This window comes from Cheilinus undulatus, linkage group 11 (genome assembly GCF_018320785.1).
Source record: "Cheilinus undulatus linkage group 11, ASM1832078v1, whole genome shotgun sequence".
Lineage (NCBI taxonomy): Eukaryota > Metazoa > Chordata > Actinopteri > Labriformes > Labridae > Cheilinus > Cheilinus undulatus.
Window position 1 is genome coordinate 18,564,332 of NC_054875.1, and position 21,162 is coordinate 18,585,493.

Below are 21,162 nucleotides of genomic sequence, written 5' to 3' on the forward strand. Positions count from 1 at the left end.
AAAATATGGCCGACTGCCTACTCTCATTTTCCTTTTTGAGCTTCAGCAGCAAAACGGTAGGTTTAATCGAAAGCAAACGTGCAAGATGCAGAGCAGTTCCGTTCAAGTCTCAATGCCGACCTTTTTTCTATGAATTATTTCTTATTGCGGTTCACTCCCACGGCCATGGAGCGTCTGAAACGTGAACGAGCTTGTACTCTCGGGAGCGCGCGCTGCAATCATGCCTCATCCCTCGCTCGCCTCACTATTGTCAGGAAACAGAAGATGGAATTCGTCTTTGCCGAAAATCTCGCAATATGTTAGCGCTCTTGCTTTCGCGCGATTGCTCGCCTCGTAGTGAAGATCTAGAATTTTTCCAAACACGTCGATAATCAGTTGTTTCCCCCTTCTCCATGAGCCAATAGGCAAAAATACACTAAAGGGGTCCTGCTGTGTTGATTCATGTCGGGGCTCACCCTTCATCTCGCAGGTCATTCCTTTAACTCGATGACGCTGTTCAGTTTGGGGATGTAAACGCTTGGAAGTCTCTCCAACGGACCCGAACTGATATGGCAATCTTCGAGAGACTGTCTTCATTCCCGGGAACAATGAACCACTAGGAGTCGATGCGTAGAAGGTAAGACGAGAATCTCAGCTGATTTTAATATCGTCAAATCAGCCAGCATTAAGCTAATTTAGCTAGTTAACAAAACAAGGCTTTGTCCATACAGGTGGTGTCCTGTAGCACGAGCAGCTTTTTAACGAAAAAAGCTGAAATGTAGCGTAAGATTCCATCTAACAAACCTTGGAAGTTGACCCATTTTATGTACCATATTAGTGTCAAATTATATGTAAGAGAAAAGCAAATGAAGAAGTGCCCTTATAAGAACATTTATCACAGATTCCCGTTAAAGTGTAGGCTGACACTGTGCAAAACGCTTCTTTCGCATCCAGTCTGTGCTGTATTAGGAAGTGTGACTCCACAGAGCTGGGATAACAGTAAATTAGCAAGATTAGATACTGGGCTGATAGTCTTGGTTAGAGAGCACACAAGTCATTAAGACGGATACAATAATGTGGGTATTGGACTGTTATTTAGGCTACTTGAGGCAGTTTGTGCCACAAGAACATTTAGTCTTCTGCGTTGACAAATCTTAGCGAACATGCTGGGTACAAGCTGAGCGCCTCCATTTTTCTTCAATGAGTGTATCCCTTCATTCTGGTTTTATGACTTTCTTCTCATCTTATTTTCATCTAGCCCACCGCTCTTGTTTGGGCTATCATTAATTTTACGTTTGGTGATGTTCCTAAGACGTGCACTTAAACAGAATAATCCATGTTTCCAAAGTTAATCAACAATTCAAAGTTTAGATTAAAGAATGACAGTTTTAGATAACATGATTCACACAGTTTGTAAGAGTTCCCAGCGGAATCTTATGAAATAAAATGAAATGGTTGAGTAAAGACACATAAAACACATTCTAATAGTTTTTTTTAGGTACAGGCAACTTAAACCATAAGAAGCTCTCTTTTGAAAGTATCCAGCAGTGATCATAAAGATGGCGGCTCTGTTTTCTTAGATCTAGTGCAATATCAGTCCTGAGGACACTTTTGGGAGAGGGCTTAAATTGATTGTCATCTTCTGCAATCCTATTTTTTTCTCCTGTGAATTCTTGCTGTGGCTTGTGGAAGACTGCTCGTGATGGTATGGTTTTTGTCTGTCCTTATGTGAATATTGACTGCTGTCAGAGTGGACAGAGTTTTGGCTTGAAATATGGAAAATGTTATGAAAATAATTTCGGATCTTACATGGAAAAAAATGGCAGAGAATCAGTAGGGAATTTATCTTCACATTCTTCCAAATACTTTCTAAATAAATCTCCCTATAGAGAATTCACTGTAGAAATGGAAAGGAGGGTGTCACAGGTGAGAGTGAGGCCATGTGGCCAATGATCACATTCACTGCACAGAGAAAGTGCTGTATTCTTCATGTGACAGTTGGTGCTACACCACAAAGCCTTGCAACAGATCTCAGTGTTTCACAGGGCATATGTGACATTTTGTTTGTCACACATTTGGCTCTGTCATTTTATGACAGTGCTAGCCTGTGTTCACACTTTACTGTTTTTCACTCACACACAAAACATTGTCCAGAGTCTGCTGAGACCGAATAATATGCTAATGTTGCATTAGAGAAGGGTATTGACAACTTAAAATCTCTTCTGAACACTTTAAGTGCCTTGCACTGGCTTACATTGAATAATAACAATGATAACAATAATAATACTAGTAGTAATATTATTATAATAAAAAATCCTACAGTATGACTAGTTTGTCATTGAAGTCATTTCTGTTTCCAGGACAAACTCTAAACTCTGCCATATGGCTAACAGTGATCCAGCGACAGTCATAGCTGGAGGTAGCTTAATAAAAACAGGAAGAGAGCCTCCAGGGTTACGTTTGTGATGGAAAATTAAACTACTCTTTGACAGACCAGTTCCTCAGCTACAAAAATGCTTGTAATTAGCCTCAAGATAATTAAACAGAATGCTAGTTTGTGGTCTGTGACAGACCCTATATCTTATCTTACTACTATAATTGGAGAGCTGTCTGTCTGTCTGTCTGTCTGTCTGTCTGTCTGTCTCGATTTGCAAACCTCCCTGTTGCTCCAGTTGTCATTCATACCTCTCAAAGGACTTCTTGGGTATACTGGTTTGAGACTGGAACCATAACAACTTCATGATTATGTCTGGATTTTGTATGAAACTCCAAAATTGCTGTTTTTCTGCTTTAGTTTGTTCCACCTCGTCCCCATCCACCGTACAGCTGACATGCTGACGTATGGTCAGCATATTGTATCACTTCCTCTTTGATACTGTTTATGTGACTTTTCTGAGCGTCCGTCATGGCTTTGAACGAGCTCCTGTTCAATTTCTTACTCTTTGTACTTCTTATCACAACTGCTCTATTGCTGTTGTGTGCTTACGCGTACGTATAGTTAACAACAAGCACCCTTGCAGTTTAGCTGCTTTTCTCTTAGCCTTCCTTTCCGCTTCCGCAACTTCGCCTCGCTTAACCTCGGCTACTCTGCCTCTCCTTGGTGTGCCAGTTGTCAGTTTTTCCCCATCCTCCTTTACAGATAATAGTAAAAATGTTTCACCGAGGGAGAACAGAAGTTTGAAGATAACGCAGAGGTTTTATATGTACACAATATAGGTGTTAAATTCAGCCCATTTTTATAGGCAGCTACTGCTCACTATGGTGATAAAGATAAGCTGGGGTATGACCAGATAATTATAATTTCACCACATAAATAATTTAGGGCCTAACCATTTTAACTAAATTTATTGATCTGTTTGTTAAGGAAGTAATTTTAAGCTAACAATGTGTAGTGAGGCATATTGTTAAAAATAATAGTGGTTAATCATTCTGTTAACTCTGGATGATTAATGATGATCTAAAGATTTATGATATTATAAAACAAGGACAGGAGAGGAGTTATCACTATATTGTTAGCCTCATAGCATAATTGGCAAAGTCATATTTTAAGTTTCTTTTAGAAAAAAAAAACACATTTTGGCAGACACATAGGATTTTTGATTTATACTGTAACAGTACAGTCAAAGTTCTACCCAGATGTGTGTACGAGTTTCTTAAAAAAGAACAGCCACAACAAGGACTACATGACGAATAAAAGTGACTCAATAGATAATGATTAATAGATAATTTAGGAATATTGTGATTATGGACTGTAACAAGCTCTCTGATTGGCTGAGGATTTTGGCAGTAAGACACAATGAATCAGCAGCATTAGGAGAGTAGAGTTAGGCAGATATCACAATTTGGCCAAAAAATGATTCAGGCAATAATGCTTTGAGGCTAAGGATATGGCACATATACTTCCAATGACTGCTACACACAATTATTAATTAAATGATTGGTGTATTTGCAACAGTAGTTTGGACATGTACCCTGAGAGGTAAAAATAAAAAATGACTTTTTTGTGTAAATCTAAACCAAGTCTAAGTTTCTCTGGCTTTCAATAGATCACAAAGTTACAACCAATTCAAAAGTCACTTTTGAATTAATTGTTTTCACAAACTACCGGTAAAATGAAATGCCGGTACCCATGGCTTGACATTAACTTTTTTGCTCACCAGCCACGGTGGCTAGTGGTTTTGCAAACTTACTAGCCACTCTGTATTTCCACTAGCCACAATTTTGGTGTTTGGAAACTATGAGCTATATGCCAAATTTGGTACAAAGGGTATGATATGACACACGTGCTCTACTTTCCCTCATCAGTATGATCAATATCAGCTCTCCTTTTAATAAAGCACCTCTCCCTGTACACAGCATGACACAGCAGTCAAAACTCTTCGATTTTTATTTTCTTCAATGATATTAAGTTTATGCTAATATTAAAATACTGTTAATTGGCTGTTTATTAGGAAAAACTACAGCAGATTACATGAACATCTCTAAGGTGGCTTTCACACTAGGGGCCCAGTCCCAGATCCGAGAGCACTTGATCCCAAAGTCTGGTTCGTTTTGGTAGTGTGAATGCAAACAAACCGCGCCTGGGCACCGGGCCCACTTGTGGAGGTGGTCTCGGGCGGGATTCAAGTGGACTCTGGCACTGTTCAGATGAGAGGTGAATGCAACCACACTCAGATACGGGACAGAGTGTCATATCAGCTTTATGACATCAGCGTAAAAACGAAACTTCTTTCAAAGCACGGCAATTTATTTTATCCGTAAGGTGAGTCTGTTGTGACTCACCTTACGGATGAACACAAGTTGGAGTCAGTGAGAGGGGGTGCAAAGGCAATAAAAGTCTCTTGTCACCTCAAAAACTGCTATATCTGTGCAGCACGAGCCCATTTAATCCTCTGAGCTGCATGTAGATGTGCAGATACAAAGAGCAAAGTTGCTGGCATCTTAAAAAGTGATTTTAATCATCCATGACTGCTGGATGGAATTTTTGCCGGGTCAAAACAAAAGCAATCTTCACTCAGGTCATGACCCCAGTGGTTGCCATGGTAGCTTCTTCTTCTTTTCCCTTCTTTGCAGAGTTGTAAACCAGCTACTTGCATACCGCCACCTGCTGTTTCAGATCGAGTAAATACACAAGTGCACCCGGGCACGGTTTGATATTGCAAGTGTGAAAGCAAGTCAAGGGGGAGGGGGAGGGGAGGAATCGCTGTGGCGCGATTCGAAACAACTGGGCCTAATGTGAAAGAACCTAATTTTCACTCTGACTAACCTCACCAGAGAATGTTGACTGTAAAACTTCTCCTGTCCTCTGCTCTATTCCTTTTTAAACTGTACGGTTGGAAATGTCTTCATATGTGTCTAAAATTAATTAGAATATCTGTTTAAATAATAGATGACTTACATTTTGTGCATGAAGATCACGTTTGGAGAACATTAAACAACTCTACTGTCTGTTGTTTAATATTAGAAGCAAAAAAAAGGCAAAAAAACAAAATCCCTGGTTAGTTGAATTCTGTTTGACTCCTAAGTAAACAGTTACAGACTTTTATCCTCCTGCATCTGTTTCTCACTGCCTCAGTGAACTGATTCAAAGTTTCTGTGTTTCTCTCGTCTTTTATATCCGTTAATTACCGATATATGGCAAATCATTATACAAACGTATCAAAGGTTTTAATAATGTTAAAATTATGCTCTTATTTGCTGAGGTTTTATCATTTAGATCGCCCTTAACAAACAAAGAATATAGATGGAGTATTAATCAAACAATGTTCAGCCACACTACACACCCTGGCTTGCATGAGCAACAGAGACACACAGCTGGAGCTCACACACACACAAACGGCGCTGACGCGCTGATCCTCCATGGGCAGAGAGAAGCTTTAAAGCAGAAGGAGAAGGTTCAGGTCTGAGCTCATCCTCCAACATTCTGAAACATTTTCCCTAAACAGATAGAAGCCTTCAGTCTACATTACCAGCATGTCAGTGCAAGTGTGTGTCAGTATATGTTTGTCATGCAGCATCAAAGCCCTTGGCGCTGCGTAAAAACGCACAAACAACTGAAGAGACCAGTCCCTTCAGTTGTTTTAGAAAGAAATTTGAGCCTCTGTGTGCTGAACGGCCTCTCTGTAAGCCTAAATCATAACGGCTAACAGACAAGCATGGTCAGAGTGAAGCATTAGTTACAACACTGATAAATTCAACCCGCCATCGTGGCTAGTTAAGAGTCACGCTGTTACCCGCCACGGCTGAAATCTACCAGTATTTGGCTAGTCGGCGGGTGTAAATGTCAAGCCCTGCCATTACCAGTAATTGGCTAAATGCCAAATGTTGGCATCAATAATTGACCAGGCCAATGATCAGCCTACTTCTTCCTTAAAGTATAATTAAGCAGTAGAAGTAGTAGTCGAGAGGGGGTTAAAAATGGTTATTGCTGTGATTCCATTGTAGGCATGATGATTATAATATTCAGAATCATACCCTGACCTAGAGTTAGATATTGCTTTTATACAGTTATACAAGCAGAAAATAAAAGTAAAAATGAAAAAATTAACAACAGATTAATTTTAGCTGGTTAAGTAGGACTTAAATTGCTTAAATCACTTAAATCACGTATCCACACGGATACACACAGAGTGACAGAAGCAAAAAGAGAAAGACAAAATCACCCCCGCACCAACAAAAGTGAATCGGCTACATAATGGCTGATATGGATTAATCTGTGAAACGCTATAATCGGCCCAATTAATCAGCCTGCCGATAAATTGGTCAGGCTCTAAAGAAAACCACTGTCAGCTAAATCTAAAAATGCATACTGGCTTGAAGTGATCCCAGTCACAATGGTCTCATATATTGTCATTTCATGCAGTGCCTCTGCAGAATACATGGTTGAGACTGTTTTATAATTCTATTTCTAATTTGATGGCTGTTTAATCAGTGATACTTAATAAAAGAAGCTCTGACATCATCAAGTCTATTCAAAGTAAATTGTTAATGACTGATGGAAAGATAATGTGCTTATAACTAATGGTGCAAATATGTCTATTTCAAAAACTTAAATAAATAAAAAGACATACTTAAGTGACTTAGCATGAAAAAAAGGTAACTGAAAAAGCTTTATGATTTTGTATTTTTAATTGCCAAAAATTGCAAGAAAAATCCTGCACACTGTAAATTGCTTCACTATTGAAATGCTGCCAGGGAGTGTTCTGTGCAATATAGACAATGTCTTTGTTTGTCCCAAAAAACCATCTGATCTGTCTTTAAATATCCAGAGTCTTAATGTATGGTTGCTTTTCAATTTTATGTCTGATGCAGTTATAATTTTTACGCCCAGGTGCAAAGTTGGCACATTTCCATCTTGTTAATGCAAAAAACGACTGTGCCTTCAAACCTCCTTCAAAGTCTAAACTCTTGCACAGTGTGTTCCTGATAGAGGATGCATTAGAAAGATGGGCATATCCACTGAGCATGGTCGTGCAGCATGTTCATTTAACAGGTTATTTGCTATATGTTCAAATAAAATACAAATATAAAGGGGGTTGAGAGACAGAAGGCTTTGTGACTGTTTGTTCCCAAGCTCTCCTCTGTGCAGCCTTATTCAGGAATACATAACAGAGACACATGCAGAAGCACACACAAGCTCTCATGCTACAGGGAATTGGATTCAGATTCAGCCTCCATCCACACACACATGAATTTAGGAGTATACATTTTTTGTCATATCGGCATTTCATCCACACAGAAACAGCGTTTGTGAGGCCATAAACGCTATTATTTGAAACCGGGTTCCAGAGTGAACAAATCTGTATACGTTTACCGTTTCGTCTCTGTGTGCACAGCCAGCCGCATCTTTCTTGAAACTATTACGTCATACTTAGAATAGCCCACTTCAGCCGCATGCATCGATCCAGCAGAAACAACAACGGTGGATTACAGGGTTGTGTTCGTGCTGCCGAAGCTACTGAGTTTATTCTGGCTTTTACAGCAAAATCTGATGCTTCTTTACCACTACTGCGAACAACAAATGGTCATGGAGAACAGCATGCACCAGATGTTCTTAGATCCACTGCAGAAATATTATAATAGATTACACGTATGCTCAGTAATTTCTTCTCTCTTTTGGATGCATTTCTGTGGCAAATGCTTTCAAAACAAAAAAAAAAACATGGTTTCCGTCTCTGTGTAGACAAGACCTCAATCTCATAACGTCGTTACAGTTACAGAGAATTTCAATCACTTGTTACTTTTAGAACTGACAACTTGATGGTAAAGGTTAGTAAACATCTGGTAAGCCAGACAAAATGACGGGATCGTAGCAGCATCCTGCTTCAGCAGGATTAGTTTAGCTTCAGCTAAATATTGATGAGAATTTCTGCTATTTTCAGTGATCTGGCTCATTTGGCTTGGCTAAGCAAAAAGAGCTGTCTCTTTCGGCTCCCAAACAGCTCTTCATTCAGGTACCAGCTTCGGTCCATTTGACCTGCCACTTTTAGCAATTTTATAACATATGATTGATATTTGGGCAGGTATTTTGCCCCAGCTATGCTCAATTTTTAAAATTGATGAAAATATCATGTAATTTTTCAAAATCTACTGTCTACCCAGAACACCTTGTGGGTCAGATGAAATCTGCTCACTGGCTGGGATGTATGATACAACTGACAGAAAACATTAATGCTACACCATCAAACATTTATTTATTTATTTATTTATTTATTTATTTATTTAAGGCTTATTTAATAGGGACAGAAACAATAAACACAGACAACTGAGAACAGGCATCCCATGCAAGTATCATAGTGTTTGTAGTAAATGCTAATTTGCAACACCCCTCCCTAGAAGGGCTTTTGTAAGAATAAAAAGCTAAAACAGTTGATTAAAAAGGGAAAAAAATGACCGGGTACAATAGAGACGGTAAAAAACACATTAAAAAGTGACTGTGTTACAGAAAATCAAACATGAGAGCAGCTCTGTTGTGAAATAACCAGGATTTGTTAGCTCTCTTAAAGGTGGTGAAGTTTGTGATACATTTCAGGTGTTCAGGTAGAGAATTCCAGAATTTCACCCCTTTCACAGAGAGTGCAGTCTAAGCAAATGATATTTTGCAAAATGAAATGACACAGTTTCCATTTGATGTTGCTCTGGTGGATCTGCTGCAGCTCTGTAGTATCCTTATATATGTGCAGAAAGGTGGAGGAGCAAGTCCATTTAAGCATTTAAACACAAACTTTAAATTGTGAAAATTTATAAAATTACTAAAACTTAAGATCTTGTCTTTGTAACACGAGTCCTTAATGCATGGTGTGCCTGTGGTAGAGGATAAAAGATCATCCCTACTAGTCAATCAAATAACACACAGACACACACAACCAATATACAAATGATAATACCAATAATAATACTACTAAAAATAATAGTTATAAAAAATATGATCAGGCTCTTATCGTTCATATAAAAGAACTGGCTCTTTGGACTGGCTCGTTTATGAACTACCCATCACTACAGCTAGTTACCAGAGAGCGGGACGCTACAAACACCGGTAACCCAGGTGCAGCTCACGTTAGCTTGGCAGATCAAGCAGCAGCCACTCCATGCAAACAACCGAGGCTGGATTTTAAATCGCCACCAGCTGCACAGTGTGACACCAAGGAAGCATTAAACAGCCTGATAGCAAGGTATGTTGTTCAAGACATGCCTCTGATATAAGCTGTAGAGGCTGCTGCCTTCAGAGAAATAATGAGAAAAAACAGGTAAGACAAGAGATAGGACCGCCATACAGAAAGACATTTGGAGAGCAGCTGGGATTTAATCTGTACACTGTAAATAGAGTACAGCTATTTTAGACTTCTTAAACAGTGTACAAACGCTTTAACACTGTCAGAAGTTGAGAAACATTTGTACTGTGTTCTATTGTTTCATCACTTTCTAACATAATGATAATGGCTACAATGTTACAGGAAAATAGTTATTTCCTCCCACACTGCTACAAAAACCCAAATTAATGTGATGTGTACAATAAGAGGATTGAAGCAAAAAAGGAACACCTTAGTTGCTTTTCAAAGTAACTAGTTACTTTTACGATGCAGTAACTCAGTTACTTTTTGCTAGCAGTAACTAGTAACTGTAAGTAGTTACTATTTTTCAGTAACTTGCCCAACACTGCTCATAACTATGATGGCACCCATTGTAAAATCATGCACACCTGTCACACATGCATTACAGATTAAAATAAAGGATTTCAATTTAGAAAATAATTGACAAATGTGTGCAGCCCATTTTTTGATGTTGAGTTCACAGAAGATTGATTTATATCGGCTGAGATTTGTGCCACTAGAAACTAAATTTGAATAATGATATTGAATTTTGGGAGGGTGGTGGAAATTGTTCCTCTCAAACAGGTATAACTGATCACTGATGTGAAACCCTGCGCTGTCAGACAGCCATTCCCCCTGTTCATGCTTACCTGTTCAGTAACAGGTGCACTGCGGCTGTCAGACAGCCTGTCTGTCCCGTTTCCTTTCCTGCAAAAATGTTTACTATTTTAAATGGCGTTAAAGTAACTTGGCTGTTTGAGAGGAACAATTTCCAACACCCCCAGCTGGCTTCTACTTCAATCTAGCTGTGAATTTCATGCACTGGAGGAAAATGCTATAAGCCAGCTATCCCTGTTATATTGACTGAAGCTATGCTGAACCATATTAGTAGCTAGCTCCAATAGCTACAGTAATGTTAGGACTTGCATTGTGTTTTTCTTCCTGTAAACGATGATAAATATGAATAATTTTAAGTTTAATACAAACCTGATTATTGTGTCCCTGGTCTTGAGACATCGCAGAAAAGACGCCAGCTCCGCTTAGTTCTTCTTCTTCTTGTAGGCTATTTTCGGCAGTCCTGCTCAGTTGAGAACTATCTGTGCTCGGTTACTCTTCCTCGCAGAAGTGGATGATGTAAATGGCTTGCCACGCTGAACTGAAATTGAATGGTATTACTGAATTTGAATTGAATGAACTGAAATTGAATTTTATATTTTTGAATTTAAGGAATATACAGATTTGAATGCTCAAGTGAATAAAATACAATTTCATAGCAAACAAATTCAATTTCAAAGCAAAAAAATCCAATTTCAAAGAAAATAAATTCAATTTCAAAGCAAATAAATTCAGTTTCAAAACAATAAATTCAGTTTCAAAACATTAAATTCAAATTCAAAACATTAAATTCAAATTCAGTTTCTAGTGGCACAAATCTCAGCCCATAGATTTACATCTGTCCAATGCTGTAGAGGTGTCTTTAAAAAAACAAAACAAAAAAAAACAAAACATGTAGTTACGCTTTATTCTGCCATGAGGAATTGTCATTCTTTTTGATTATTTGTGATGTTGTAGAGATATAACTTGAATACACCAACAACATAATTCAAACAGTGCCCCATGTGTGTTTTGTGTGAGTTGGTTTGCCTCTGTTTCATTTTAAGTGATAATATGCCTTAAATTTGCCAACGTATAAATAGGGCACATAATTCATTCTCTTTTTGCTCTGGGCTTGCACTGGGATTGTCTGCCATAAAGATAGCAAAATGTAGATAGCTATACCCCATATCACTTAGCACTTTAGAGACATGCTTTATGTTGTCAAAACCTATACTACCATTTGAACCTATATAAACTTTAATGGATCCTTGCTGCTCTTTTGCTTAGTAGTGTAGGGTTTAAATTGGGGCTGTTAACTTTAATGCTTTAATGCTTGTGATTAATCTTGAAACCTCAACGCGTTAAAAAATTTCCAGAATTTAATCAAATGACTAATTCTGACCACAACTTGCTCCCATAGTCCTCTAGTGTGGATGTTTACGTGCCTAGGGGTGAAGAGGTGAGAGGTGGGTTGGACACAGCCAGCAGTGATGATGGAGGAGGCAGACCCAGGTCTGCTTAACAGCAATTTTCTTTCTCAAAGCTGGCGAATGTTAGTTAAAGGTACAATGTGTAGAATTTGGCTGCATTTCGCCGAACAGAAACGGTGTACATGGGATATAATGTTTATATATCTATGTGAAGTATGTTAAAATAAGTGCACAATCATCCCCTTTAAACTTTCGTTTTCTTTTTACAAAATTAGAAAAAAGCTTTATAAATTTACATTACCGAGGATCGCCCTCACGGAGGCTGCCATATTGAACCGCCATGTTGTCTACGGCAACGTTTTGGGGACAGAAAGAGCGAAATGCGATTTTTAAATACAAACCTGCCCGCCGGTCCTGAAAGCTACCTGGAAGGCAGGTGGAGAAGACGACTGACCTATAATCTATAAAAATTATGGTTACAAAAATGAATGAATAAACCCTCACCTCGTCACTGCTGTAAATGATGTCCGGCTCACAATCCTTTTTGGTCTTCACAGGCTCTCGTCGCCTAGTGATGTGACGTTTTGGTAACAGATCGGCTCATTCTAAAATCTGAATGCTAGATGTCGCTAAAATGCCAAATTCTACACATTGTCCCTTTAAGATAAACCCAAAATTGTGGGTACATACTGCAGTGATGGACTGTCTGTACACCGAAGCACAACGAGTCTCAAGTACCACCTTCGAGCAAAGCACATCTTTGCTAGTGTTAGCAAAGACGCTAAAATGACAAAAATGATGTAAAAATGGGAAAATGTAGTTTTTGATGAGAAACTTGATAACTTGATAAGAAAGTATTGATAAGGGTATCAATATCAATGAAAATTAACAATGCCCATACCTATAAGCCTTGCAAAGCAGATAGATTCACCCGTTTCCATGTTTCTCACTGACGAATCCATCTTGCAAAGCTCCTGTCTGAGCAGTTTGGGCCTGGTTAAAAAGCGACAGGACCAATCAGCGTCGAGGGGCAGTACTTTTGGGTGCGGCAGAGTCGTGACCAGTGGCGGCTGGCCAAGAGGGGACGCTGGGGCACAGCCCCCCCCCCCCCCCCCCCCAGGTTTAAGGCGAGGTTTCACCAATGGCTGATTTACTATAGAAATGAGTGACGTACCGATGAGCTGATCAGCGCGCTCAAACTAGATCGGGGCTAGTTTCAAGTCGCCCATCGCTCAGTCATTTGTTTGCAGGTTATCTGCAGTTTGTTTGCGTTCATTTTCACCCAAAATACACCTCTGCTGCAGGGAGAACAGTTCCTTTTAATACCACTGGTTGCTGCAGCACCTAAAACTCCTGTAGCAGTGCACTCCTTATTATACCATGGCAAACTTTAAGCTGAACTCTTCTTTTATGGACAACAACCTTCAGGGCACTCTGACAGAAACTGTGAGTCTTCATCATCACAGTACTGATGAAAACAGCTGGATCTGAGAGGTGGTCACAGAGACACACAGTTATCTAAATACTCAGGCTCTGTTCTTCATAGAAAAATACGTTTAAAAACATATCTGACTTTAGTAGGAGAGTCAGTGAAAGGTTTTTCTCTCTAAAAGGAGGAAGGATCCCACTACAAACCAACATTTCTGACCAAGATAAGAGAGTTAATAAGAGTTTTACCTCTCAGAAAGACCAAGGAATCCTACCACAAATCAGCTGTTGGAAATACATGCAGGGTCTCTCACATGATTATTATTGTCAGTAGTTGTACTCAGACTTATTTGTTCAAAGCAGCTTTAACTAACACAGTTTTATTTATTTTATACAGTGCTGTAAAAGGAACTGCTATGGTTCATGCATCTTGTTTATTGTATACAGATTTAGGTGCTTTGATAGAACATTCTGCTGATGAAGCTACAGGACAGGACAGCAGATTGTCTTTGAGAAAGGAGAAACATTTCCGAAGCAGAAAATTACTGGAGGTCAAGATCTCTGCATCTCAAAGCTCTTGTAAACATGCTACTATCTGTTTATATGTCATTACTGGTAACTGTAGCACATGCTCACTTACATGCTGCATGTCTCCTACTGAATCTTCCCTTGATAATAAGGTGTGTACCCATTAAGCCCAGGCACCATTTAAGCCCACTTGCAACTTTGAAGTCAATTAAAAAAAAAAAAAAAGAGGGGCCTGTCTGATGTTATACATTATTTTTTCCAATCACACAATTTCTTAATTAAATGTCAGTTTTTGTTTGACACCAATCACATTTGTCGATACTGAAAAAGGCTTGCCTACATTCCTGCAGTCTCAAGGAGGCTCAGATAAAGTCGCCTCAAAACTTTGGTGTTTTGGGACCCCTCAGAAAGAACCTCTTTTCAACTATTTTCAGCCACTGACTTGGTAAATACATTCATGTTATGTAATTTGAGAGATTATTGATTTGTTTTTGTGTATAGACAAGTAGTTTTTTGTCATTTCTTACTATTTAGTTTCATGTGAAAAGATGAGTCATGCTAGCTAGTGTAGCGAGCGAATCACTAGTCAGTACATGTAGCCCTACTGATAGATACACTGCTTCAGGATTAAAAATAGTAAGTACACAAACTAAGTGTTTTCTGATTCATTTTACATAAATCTTCAAATTAAGACACAAAAAAATGGTGTGTCAGGTTACATACCTATACCAATTCAAGGCATAATCAAAATATACTTAAACTGTAAAAAAATACTGTGATTAACCATGATTAATCACAGCGTAGTGATGTGATTAACTTGATTTTTTTCCAAACAGCACTAGTTTAAATATGACTGAAGATTTGCCCTTTTAAAAAAATGTATGTACTTTTAAGTTCTATCAGTCATTAAAACAATGGGCGGTATATAGTTTTAAAATGTGATTAAAAAAATATCAGAATATTATACATTTTGACAAAGTTATTTTGCTTACCTGTTTTGGTGGCACAGTCAGAGGTCATAGCCTCTGATGTCCGTCTAAAGGTTGCTATTTTCTAATGACTGGAGGATAGCTTTTCCATCACTTGGTTTAGAGACTTAAGTGGAACCAGGCTTACACAGGGACTAAAATCTTGGTCATCTAGTTTAACTGCCTACTGCCAACACTCCTACTGTGCATCACTGAAACTAAGTGATCAAACAGAAAGTGGCATTTGCTCTCAGCATATCATTTTTATTGTTGTTTGTGTTTCAGTCCTCGATTACAAGTGCTTGTGGATATGTGTCAGCTGGTGTCATATGTTGTAAGTGGATACTTTAAAATGACAGCAATGAAGTAGTTTACCATAGAGGGATCATTGTACTGGATAACTGCAAGTTGTCATCTCTGATAACAGAGACCAAGGGACATCATTCCAAAAAAAAAAAAGCCTCAAAGACAGTTTTCAATTCATAACTTATAAAAATTCACCAGCTACTGAAAAGCAAACTTAAACATGGTGTTTCTCAGGTAAACTACAGTGAGATGGATTTAAGGCCAGGACAGCCATACATTTATCTTACACATTGTTGTTGCTCTGCCTTTTAATATCTGCATCTTCCTCTTCTCTCTTTCTGGATGCCTATTTTCTCTATCCTGACAATCCATTGCGTAGGTTATACACTCCCCTCCAAAAGTATTGGAACAGTTGGCCGAATTCCTTTTTTTTTTTTTCCTTTTTTTTTTTTTTTTTTTGCTGTAGACTTAAAACATTTGAGTTTGACATCAAAAGATGAATATGAGACAATAGATCAACATTTCAGCTTTTATTTCCAGGTATTTACATCTGGATCTGACACACAACTTTATTTGTAATGGAACACCAAATTTTTAGGTGAGCAAAAGTATTGGAACAGATAGACTTAAAATAGATTAAAGTGAATAAGACTTAATACTTAGTTACAAATCCTTTTCTTGCTGTAACTGCATCAAGCCTGTGACCCACTGACATCACCAAACTTTTACGCTCTTATTTTGTCATGCTTTCACCACAGCCTCTTCCAGTTGTTGTTTGTTTTGGGGGTTTACTCCCTTCAGTCTCCTTTGTAACAATCAAAATGCATGTTATATAGGGTTCAAGTCTGGAGATTGACTTGGCAAGTCTAAAACCTTCCACTTCTTGCCTCTGATGAACAAATTTGTTGTTCTGTCAGTGTGTTTTAGGCCATTATGTTGCTGCATGATGAAGGATCTCCCAACCAGTCTGGTTGCATCTTTCTTTACATTGGCAGACAAAATGTTTCTGCAGACTTTTGAGTTCATTTTGCTGCTACCATCATGTGTTACATCATCAGTGAAGATTAATGATAACCTTGCAAAGCAGATGGATACGCCTGTTTCTGTGTTTCTCACTGGCGAATCCATCTTGCAAAGCTCCCGTCTGAACAGTTTGGGCCCGATTAGAAAGTGACAGGACCAATCAGTGACAAGAGGCAGTAGTTTTAGGCACGGCGGAGTCGTGACGTAAGCAAGCAGCAACAAGAGGCCAGTGCAATTATGGTGGAAGAGATTAGCGTGGATGCTGCTAAAGCATAAGTTTATCAGATCTTGATGACATTGTTTAAAGAAGAACAAAGAACAGCATTGAGTTGTTTTCTTTTCAAAAATGACAAAAGTCGTGTACAGACATGTCTACAGTTGCCATGGTTTGCGTGATGTGGATCTCTATGGAGTTTACCTGTTGGTAGGCATGCACCTCGGTTAGAGGTTAAGTCATGTTTTATTGTTCTGATTGAAGGAGAAAAGTCTACACGCACATCAAAACCAACATAGGCAGGTGCCAAGTCGAAAATAAGATTATCAATAAACAGAAAGATGTCTCTCAAACTGCAGGGCTCCAGAAATACAATTATATATTGCACCAACTTAGTGAAGTTTCGAGCACTGTTGCTCTTCATCAGACAGATGATGAATGAAGAGCAACAGTGCTTGAAACTCATGTTATCTTTGTTTTAGCTTGGTGTGGTGTTATTATTCCTGTAGAAGCCCGCAGACCCACACAGCTGATCAGAGGATATTAGTGCGTGGTGGAAGGAGACAAAATGGTGAAAGCTGCATCATAAATTAGTGCCTGTCACAGAGGGTTTTTTTGGGAGAAGTGAAGTGCTTTGTACATTTTGGACACAGCGTACAGGCGAACCAACAGGTTATTGGCCCATTTTTATGTAAAAATCCTTAAACCATGCGGATAAAACATTCCCAGCCACTGTGCAGTGGATCTCTCTCAGCTCGTAATAACCATCAGATCAACTTTCATAAAAATTACTCAAGGCTACTGTCACTACTACACCTCATAGCACCTCATACGTCCCAACTTCAAAAATCCTGAAATATCCCTTTAAGATCATATATTTTTCATTAAAAAAATGTAGTCATATAATGAGGATTACTCTTTCTATCTCATCTCTGTTAGCACAGAAAACACTAAAGCATGTTATTCAAAAGGAAAGCAGGTAAAAAGGTTCTCTTGGTTTGAATTTTGGAAAGTTCCATCTATCACTGTATTTTAATAACCACCTTAGGCTGGCCACAAACTAGACAATTTTCCAATCTTAGACTGGCCACACACTAAACAATTTTACAATCTTAGACTGGCCACATACTAGACGATTTCTCCAATCTTAGACTGGCCAGACACTAGACGAATTTCCAGTCTTAGACTGGCCACACACTAGATGAATTTCCAGTCTTAGACTGGCCACACACTAGATGAATTTCCAATCTTAGACTGGCCACACACTAGATGAATTTCCAGTCTTAGACTGGCCACACACTAGATGATTTTTCCAATTTTAGACTGGCCACACACTAGAAGAATTTCCAGTTTTAGACTGGCAACACACTAGATAATTTTCCAATCTTAGACTGGCCAAACATTAGACGATTTTCCAATCTTAGACTGGCCACATACTAGACGATTTCTCCAATCTTAGACTGGCCAGACACTAGACGAATTTCCAGTCTTAGACTGGCCACACACTAGATGAATTTCCAGTCTTAGACTGGCCACACACTAGACGAATTTCCAGTCTTAGACTGGCCACACACTAGATGATTTTTCCAATTTTAGACTGGCCACACACTAGATGATTTTCCGGTCTTAGACTGGCCACACATTAGACAATTTTCCAATCTTAGAACCAGTACCGGCACACAACGTTACCCATTTTTAGTACTTTGTGTGTGTGTATGTGATAATACCTGTTATTTAGTTAATCAGAAAAATCTAAAAGTTTCTGAATTTTAGATGTTTATTTCTCAATATCAAAACAGCATCAAATCATCAAACAGCATCGTCTTTCCTTGTGCAGTTCTTTTTCAACACTATAATGTCAGCTTTCTCAGGTAAGAAGCAGAGTCCTCGCCACAGTCAATCAATCATGCGGTCATCCACGCAAAAGCATAACCGAGACTTAATTTGAAAAAAACGTCACACACCCGAACCTTAAACACTGTGTCCGTTGCATTCTACTTGTATTTACTGTGAAAATTAGTAAAATGTGACAAATTGTTTTGAACTGCCATAAAACTAAGCAGTGAGAATGAGCTTGTGGCTCTGTCACTCTATAAACATCACACTTGATACAGCGATCCAGACAAAGCGCTTCATACAGCACCAGCTGTGGAGAGATGCAGAGCAACTTTTAGGATGCACTCACACTGAGCAATCCGTGCTGTGCTTGAGTGTGTTAGAGCTTAATTGAGTCTCTGTTAGAGAGAACAGAGTTGTGCTGCTTTTATCTGGTACATTTCCGTGGTTGATATCCACATGATAAATGGGCAAATCACGCTGTTTAAAGTTTTCGGTGCGTGAGAGGGAGAGAGGTAGGTCGGTGAGTGAGTAACAGAGAGGGAAGCAGAAGCAGTATCTCTTTGCTACCTCAGATTAGCAGTATTGCTGTGGTAAGCCTTGTACTACACGTCACAAATATTGTAGTGGAATCTGCATTGTATTTTGAAGCGTGGAGCCATACCTTCGATCTCTTCCTATCAGCTGTGCTTGCTTTGACATCATGCCCTTATTGTGCAATGCTGCATTTGAGTGCAGGATGGAAAATCACCTACTCTTCTTCTCTCTCACAGTCACAATGTGTTTAGGTTCTGAAATATGGTACCGTTTGATTTTACGTGAATCAATACTTGGTAGTACCAGCCATTTGGTCAGTACCTATAAAAGTACCGAATTTGGTACCCATCCCTACACACACTAGATTGCTTGGCCTGACTTTGAGACCACTGAGACCACACACATGCTGACTTATTAACAACCTTGTGAAATCACGACTTCAGAAGGAAAAACATGGATGTATATCGATACCCTCTTGCTGTCCCTCCACAACAAGCTAGTGTGTGTTACAGTTGCAGAAAAAAGCATTAAACAAGGAAAATGATCAGAATAAAATCCTGTCTGAAATGAACATACAGTTGTGTTTAAGTTTGTGAGCAGTGAAATTACGTAAAATATGGCTGGTGATGCTGCCCAGTCAGCTCACTCTCATTGGTTGTTGTGGGTTTTCTGTTGGAGGCATTATGACCTAGAATCGTACATAGTCAACAAGTTTGATACAGGGTCTGGGAGGCTACATGCGATTTGAAGCAGTATAATCATCATGGTGAAACCACACAATAAAGGTACAATGTGTAAAATTTGGCTGCATTTTACCAAACAGAAACGGTGTACATGGGATATAATGTTTATATATCTATGTGAAGTATGTAAGTGCACAATCATCCCCTTTAAACTTTCATTTTCTTTTCACAAAATTAGAAAAAAGCTTTTTAAATTTACATTACTGCGGGTTGCCCTCATGGAGGCTGACATAACGAACCACCATGTTGTCTACGGCAACGTTTTGGGGACAGAAAGAGCGAAACGCGATTTTTAAATACGAACCTGCCCGCCGGTCCTGAAAGCTACCTGGAAGGCAGGTGGAGAAGACGACCGACCTATAATCTATAAAAATAATGGTTACAAAAATGAATGAATAAACCCTTACCTCATCACTGCTGTAATTGATGTCCGGCTCACGATCCTTTTTGGTCTTCACAGGCCCTTGTCGCTTAGTGATGTGACATTTTGGTAACAGATCGGCTCATTCTGAAATCTGAATGCTAGATGTTGCTAAAATGCCAAATTTTACACATTGTATCTGTAAGGATTATTTAGGCAAATAACGATTTGCAATGAGCCTCCTCTCTAGATAAGCCCAAATTGATCATCCGGGGAGGCAAATCTGGCCTCGAATGGAGCTTGAAATCCTGAAGTGTGTGGCCAGCCTTCATTGTCTGTGGCTTGGGCAGGACTGTTGGTTCAAGCCCAGACTCTGGAGATAATTTGTCATGCAAGTAGGGACCTCTCCTGGACTCTCACTGAATGAATGATGATACTGGAGTTGAGTGAGATTGATGATATTTTTGCCTGTGAGTGCCATTGTATCCCTCATGGGGAGAGGGAGAGTTCTTCACCTGCTCTGAAAGGGTGCCACCATGCACTCTGTTTCAACTTTTTGTTCAGACTGTGGATTAGTTTTAAGGGTTTACAATAAATCACCTGAGTATGTATATGAATCTGTATTCTAAATATGAGGAGAACATGTCTCAAAGCCTTTTCAAAACATTCACTAGAAAATCAAAATTAATTTTAGAAATACTCATCCTGACAAATAAACTCACCTTTCCATGAACAGTCTTGTTCAGGAGTGTGACAAAAAAAATCCACCTGTTTCACAAAAAGATGATTCATCATTGCTTGAAAGTCTTCACAGCATAGTTCAGATTTTTGGATACACATCAGGTGCCATTGGTGGAACTTTACCCTTTCAGAACATCTTAAAAGTGCTAATTTCTGGTAATTTAGCCTGTAATGACGTAAACAACAACAGCAGGCTGTCAATGGAAGAAACGGTTTTTCATTGTGCTTTTGGGCTGCAAAATTTTCAGCTTTTACAACCTTTGCAAAAAGCAGGTGGCTTCTGATCAGTTTTTGATTACTGAAGTTTAGCTGAATTTGGAAGATGTGTTCCCTTAATCATCTTTTTCTGTTAGGAAGATAAAAAAGTCCAGAGTTAGTTTATAAATCATATTTGTTAAGCTTGGACCAGACATCACAGTTTGATGTCAGTCTTGGCTGTTGATTCTCATCAGCAGCATAAAAATACACCAGATGCAACAACCCTCATTGAGACCATGTCCTTTAAACGAGGGAAACTATTTCTGTAACAATGAAATTGAATTGATTGGGGATTTTGATTAGAAAGTTCAAACATATGGATCCATATTAGTAATATGGAAACAGTATTTCCCCATTAACACACAGCAAATGATCTGAGTGACAACAGGACAACCTGTACATTA

At 38.9% G+C, this 21,162-nt stretch overlaps 1 protein-coding gene across 1 annotated transcript in view; it reads left to right on the forward strand.

The window, feature by feature from the left end:
* Positions 1-239: 239 nt before the first annotated feature.
* LOC121517511 (probable G-protein coupled receptor 153) overlaps positions 240-21,162 on the forward strand; it is a 76,674-nt gene continuing 55,751 nt past the window's right edge. The window contains exon 1 of the mRNA XM_041799336.1: positions 240-616. The gene's annotated coding sequence lies outside the window, so the exon portion shown is untranslated. The remainder of the gene's footprint in view (positions 617-21,162) is intronic.